The 6673-nt window shown below is 37.1% G+C and overlaps 1 protein-coding gene across 3 annotated transcripts in view; it reads left to right on the top strand.

The window, feature by feature from the left end:
* The first annotated feature begins 1973 nt into the window (after positions 1 to 1973).
* LOC107226242 (beta-arrestin-1) overlaps positions 1974 to 6673 on the top strand; it is a 31341-nt gene continuing 26641 nt past the window's right edge. For 2 of the 3 annotated variants that reach the window (XM_015666989.2, XM_015666990.2), the window contains exon 1: positions 1975 to 2534. The gene's annotated coding sequence lies outside the window, so the exon portion shown is untranslated. Of the gene's footprint in view, positions 2535 to 6673 lie in introns of all 3 variants that reach the window. The other variant, XM_046738988.1, reaches the window with a different exon arrangement.

The following is a 6673-nucleotide window of genomic DNA, read 5'->3' as shown; positions in this document are numbered from 1 at the left end:
CGAATGGTTACTTCGTTTGTGCTTAAGATATCATACCGGAGATTGTACAGTTTTAAATTAAAATTGATATCAAAGTCCTCGGATTGTCAGTGAGCAGTTAAGAATCGAACGAAAAAACTTAATGGAATGAAATATTAAAATCTTTAAAATGTTCTCCTATTTGTCCATTCGGTTTAGTCGCGGGTGAAATGAAGCATCATGGGTATTTTCTAATTACGAATATCATGCTAATAACATTAGTTTCGATTCTCTTGTTATTACACCGCCATTTTAAGGAGCTAATTTCTTTCTGCAGTCAAGATTTTTACAGAAACTTGAAATCATGAATGAAAAATTCCTTATTGGAAAAATATCCGATCTCGATATCACAGAGAAGTATCGCATTAATTAAGTCTCCAAGCTATATATCCACATAAGCAGCAAAGATCCATGTTCTGTAACCATATGTAACGTAGCTACAAGCAAACCAAATAGAAAAGCTGTACCCTGCTAGGATATTTCTTTATTTACTCGAAAACATCCCAATGTGCAGGCTCTTATTCGTAAAAGAGATATTCACTAGATAATTGCCGTGGAGAGGAATATTCAGAACAAAACTAGACTTCGTAGTCATTTCCAGAATCATTAATTTCTACAAGTAAGGAATCCCCCGATAGGATGCTTTCGATCAATTATCCTGACTAAACTTTGATAAGTGATCCAATTTCAATCTATTAATAGCTAGCAGGATTTCGAACGAAGTTTAGCAACATCCATTTGAAACACTCGCCTTTGGAATTGTATCCAATTAATCAATTTAGAGTGCAGAATTATGGAGTATGTCTACAACTGTGCCAAATGGACGTCCGAAATAGAGACAGTTTACATTTACATAACTTCAATTGTGAATGAAATTTAGAAGTCTGGTCAAAGGTCCATTATTTTTTTATTGATCATTCTTGTTACAAATTGTGAAACGATACATCGACATAGTTTGACAATCTGTAACAAGAATAATTTGACTGAAGAAATATTCTTCAGTACCATGATGATATAACTGATATGTTCTTCAGTCAACCTAGTTATGTCGTCCGCGTATATTTCATATTTTTTATTTTCTCATGTAAATTTGGTAGTAAGTACGATTAAAACTTCAGCACAATATTTGAAATAGAGAATCCCTCGAATACTATTTCCTTTTAAAGCAATTTCCACGGTTTCCCACAAAATATATTTTCGATGATTATTTGAATTACCCGCGGTAATGGATAAATTGACTACACGCAACAAAGAAAATAACACGGTATCCAGTTAGTATAGGAAGAGATGTTGGTATCACTGATCTCTACTATACACTGGTATAGCTCTGTCTCTCTCCCATTTCCGGACACGTCAGCGCCGTATGCGTGATCCACGCTCTATGTCCATGGTGTATGTAAAAACTGCATGTAGTATAACTGCACCAGAAACCTAAGATAACGACTGTGTACTAGTGCACAAATGCACACATAAGGCAAACAGTATCTCCACTGAGAAAATCCTTATTTAGTGACATTATATTATACACAAGGGGTAAATAATAAATTAACGATGAACAAAGAATTCATGCGCTGAATATCGATTCTCATAACTTTTATAGACAAAGAAGTGTACAGTAAAAATAATTTACAGATCAAATAACAGTTATTGACATCAAATTAGAGCTTTCGTAAAGTAAGTAGACGTATGTTTTCTTTCGTCCGTGACCATCGGCGGCTCGTGCAAGCGGTTACAAAGAACGGGTCAGCGCGCGTAGCGAGTCAGCCAGGGCGCATGTATCACGTTACGAGTTACGCATACCAGACGCACACAAGGCGATGCACAAGGCATCAGCATCGGCCAGCACGCAACTGGCGTCGCGGCAAATACGTTGCGAACGAAGTTAGTCACTTGACGGCGGGGGGAGCGGCCGGAGGGCGGAGGGAGGGGGTTGCGGTCGATATTCGACTTGAGCGGTGGCTCGAGCGGGACTTGGGAGGGAGAGGTTAGGTCAGTCGACACTTTGACAGTAATAAACCGACGCGAGAGAACATATCCGCCGTGCTCCGAGACGCTGTCTTGCTCGTTCCGATATATCAGAGAGAAAAATAAGATCTCGCACAGCTTCAAAGTCATATTAATCTGCGGCGGTTGTCGCGAAGCGAGTCTTTTTTTTTTTTCACGACAAGGTTATGTAAAATCTATCCTGTGGCGCCAGCATCTACGGCGCGGACGTGACGTATCGAGGAATCGAGATCACTTGTTCACAGTAATCAGAGTCGGGATGTGTATCTTCGCTGGTTGATATCGTACCTTCCGTACTCTACGTACGTTTTGTGTTTGAAACATACAAACGCGTAGTTTTGTAACCGTTCGACGTATCGATTAGTTGTATTTTTTTTTTTTTTTTTACAATAAACCCGATGCCGGTGCAGTGTGAGTTCATCGAGTGTTGAAACTGTGGTGCCGTTCGCCTATGAATTTTCATTGCCGATCGCAAAAGGGTGTGGAACTACGGGGTCTCTAGGACAAGTTAGGTGAGTCCTCTCCCTCGCTCTATTTTTGTTTCACTACGTTTATCGTTTAGGTACATAGATACTTTTTTTTTTTTATACCTTTTTACAAATTTATTTTATACACGATTTTCATCGAGGTCTATCTACGCCTGCATGCTGTTCTTGGTAACAACTGAGTGACGGGCAAACAACGTTTGACGTATGAATACTATGAATGTATGTACGTCGCCGCGTTTCGTTGTGATTTTTTACTCGTTTCTTTCAGTTTCCTCGTCCCCATGATCCCTCGACCGACGACGTCAGACGCCAGAAATGCGCTGTCAGAATTCTCGGAATTTTTTTCAACTTTGTGATTATCGCCCGCGAATAGTACTCGTCCTACCCTACGTTACTCAATACGGCCTCTTAGGACGGTCGAGGGTTATTAAACAAATACTATACATATGCTCTAGGAGGCGTGGCGGGACCGAATAATTAATTTCGAAATTTATATCCAATTGCGCGCGAGATTTTAATTAACACTTTCAAGGAGGTGTCGTTTCGCATCAACAAATAAATCTGTCGAAGCTTCGGAATTCCAAGAATCGGAATGACGTAGGTTTCCTTTTATCACAACCACCAGTTTAGTTTGAGGAAAAGGCTGATTAGATCGCACCTGATGACAAATAGTAATGTCTTTTTTTCCAACGCTGCCGGAAACAAAGTGAAACACTTAAATCTTGCTGACAGTGAGGATCTTAACTTTATTATTATTGTTATTATTATTGTTGTTGTTGTTGTCGTTGTTATTATTATTGATACCGATATTATTACTATTATAATGCATCGCGGTTATGTTTAACAAAAACAGTCATCGCACAACCTACGTGAGTAATGAACTTTACCGCTGATAAGAAAATGAAAACGTCGACAGAAATATAAAGAAACAAGAGGGAAAAGTGAAGAGGTAGAAAAATTCTTCTATTGTATGAGAAATTAGTCGAAGGAATCAAAAGTGGTGTAAAAAAAGGTATACAAAGACTTGACCTACCCCAACCTGTTAGATGCATAACGTGGGAACTTCCCACGAAATCCATAGAGCTGCTACTACTTACTCGAAATGCACGAAGCGAGTGTTAGAATGCTTCACGTAACATCCTCATTCATCCGTTAAGAAAGTGTAGGATGTGTTTGAGATCGGTTATAACTGAATTCACATAGCCGAAATACTTCGTACCGTGGGAAAATTCGGAGCCTACGGTACTGTGCGAACATTTTCTTAACGTTTACATGTTTCTTCGGAAACCTCATTAGGCGTTACTTAATGTGGTTGGTTGCCCATAATTCGAAATATTTTTATTAAGTTTACTCCGAGATAATCGCACATTTACTGTTTGTCAAATTATCATATTTGCAAGCTACGAAGATTTCATGAAAAATATAAAAATATAAAATGTTGGAAACATTAACAACAGCGTGGATATCAATGCTTCGTTTCAAATCGCTTCGAAATGGCTAAGAATATAATAGATCTATATTCGATTTCACTCTACGATGGTTCGTTATATTTAGAAGACTTTCGCTTTTCACAAATTACAATACAATACGATATTTTAGCGATATTGATTATGATCAAAAAATGGCAATATCGAGTTGAGTAGTGTAAAAATGATCTGTTTTATTGCCTTTGTAGAAAATATAGTCTTTTGAATGAAATGAGCCCGTCGTAGAATGAAGTCTATTGAATAGTTGAAAGCATCTCATAGCAACAACTCGTACATAATTCGTACAACTCTCACGGCGTGGCAAAATTCCTTGGCGCCGGTTAAAGCTGACTTAACCGATATTGTGAGTCAACTGAGCATAATTGGGAATGCACGCATCAAATTCTTCCTTAACTTGAAAGAGGTGGAAGTTCGTAGCGTTTCACTACAATGCGAATTCAGAATTAGTTGGAAGTAGTTGATATTAAAAAATATGACCGTGATTTGCTTTATTGCGGTTTGAAATTGGTGAATTTCAAACAATCCTAAAATTTCTAAATAAACGTTTCTTTCGACAACGAACCTTATTAATTTGAATTGCTCAATTCCTCATCATCATGACAGGTTATAGGTATTGTCGTCTCTTTATACCTGTGTACACACAAATGTAGATTTACGAAACAAATCGTGGGCTGTAGACTTTTGTCATCATTCAATATACAGTAGCAGCATAATGGACAGCGGAAATTCATAAAGTAATGATAATAGTTCGTATTTTGGATACCGTATCAAATGCGAGTATGATTATCGTAACAAGTATGTAGACACGTAAGTTATGGGAAATTCCATATCTCGAATAACCGTAGACTACTTTCCCTTCGATTGCTTTTCTGTGTCGTATTGTTATCGAAAATCTCTAACGGAACAGCAGAACATTCTCAAATCTTTTTCCGGAATCAGCCTGAATTTTCTAATGTTGAGATATGACGATTCATTATTCTAAAAAATTGTTATTACGGATTTTCCGAAATTCAGTAAACCGTAATAAGCACACACAACATACTCGCATATTTGGCAAACTCAACTTCTTCAATTATTCATTCTAAAGTTGCGAAATATTAATTTTTTCTCGAAACTTTCAACTTCAACCTTATCCTCCCGATCCAACGGATTGTTACTAGTCACTATCTTTGGCAAACTGATTACAAAACAAATTGTTTTTTAAATCACACCCGTCAGTAAATTGAAAAAATGTCTTGCCGTATAATATTTCGACTGATTACTCAATATAAAGCTATATCATTGTTTTTAAAACGATTTCTCATGGAGGTCAACTACAGTTTGTTCGAAATTTATGCAACGTACTCCTTTGTCAGCAACATAATTTTGAAACATTGTTGTTAGTTCAGATGTCGGAGGTAAATTAACAAAGTTGCAATTTCCTCCGATTTTACTTCAAAGTTGAATTAATTATTCTCGTAGAATTAAGTGTCATTATATCCAATTTTCAAAACATCAATGTTTTTAAATCACCTAAATTTAAACTGTGCCAACTTCCTGACTGTTCTCCTTGTGGAATGTTTGATTAGCGACGGTAAAATTGACTGTCGAAATTCGTCAAGAATCAATAGTTTCTAACACGGTATCCCAATCACGGTGTAAATGATGTATAATTAGCAAAGTTCCTTGATTCAGGATAATCGGTATATTTGTTATTCCAATAACAACGGTTATATTAATTGGGAGAAACAGAAATGAAAATATCGGGGTGGGATCAGAGGTAGTGAACGAATTGATATGGAATGCACCATACACGTATTATATATATTTTTCTGAGGCAGTAACCACTGTTAAGCATCTAGCTTTATTTTATTTATTACCTCACTTATCACGGCGAGTGGTACAGAATTACTGACCGTTTAACGCGTAAGACTGGCAGCGAGACTGGCAGCGAATCGAATCCGAGATTTATTGGACTGGTATAAATCTTGAGTGATACCATTACGCGACTATTATCTTATATTTTTATAACCGGCATAATATGATTGCGGTGTGATGATAGTTTCACATTATTCATTTTTCTCTGTAATTTGTTATATTGACCGTAATAAAATAATGCGTATGATTTACTTATGTTTACTGTCGTCGTGTAATTATTTGGTACAATCACACAAACCTCGTCAAATCCTTCGCCATCTTGGAATGAAATTCACCTTTCATCTTTATCCTCATAGACGTATCTTGCGAATTACTATTAGATTATTACTGATTCAGTTAGTTATTTACATCGCATATTATTTATAATATAACTGGCTTTGCTCGCAATACAGAGACATAGTCTTTGGAATTATGGACGTCCAATGTTCATGCTACATTCCGGATTTTATTTCCTCCACATGCTCGTTGGGTCGCGGGAACAACTTTTGAACTCTCGCCACCTGGCGGAAGACCCTGAACTGAAGCGTGCTAGTTGCAGAAAGAATGCCAAAGAATGCCAAAGAATGAAAATTTGTCTCATACACCTTTTTTCTCGGTTCCTTAATGAGATGATTTCCGTATATACCTCCTATGTAGACATTCTGGAGATGGAAAAAAAATTGCTGTGGAAAGTTCATGGAAATTTGTTCAACAGTTTTTAAGATCATCGTTATGAAACAAATGTTTTCATCACATTAACGGCAGTGTAGATCTAGATGT

Source organism: Neodiprion lecontei, chromosome 4 (assembly GCF_021901455.1).
Source record: "Neodiprion lecontei isolate iyNeoLeco1 chromosome 4, iyNeoLeco1.1, whole genome shotgun sequence".
Lineage (NCBI taxonomy): Eukaryota > Metazoa > Arthropoda > Insecta > Hymenoptera > Diprionidae > Neodiprion > Neodiprion lecontei.
This window is presented reverse-complemented; position numbering and strand designations above follow the sequence as displayed.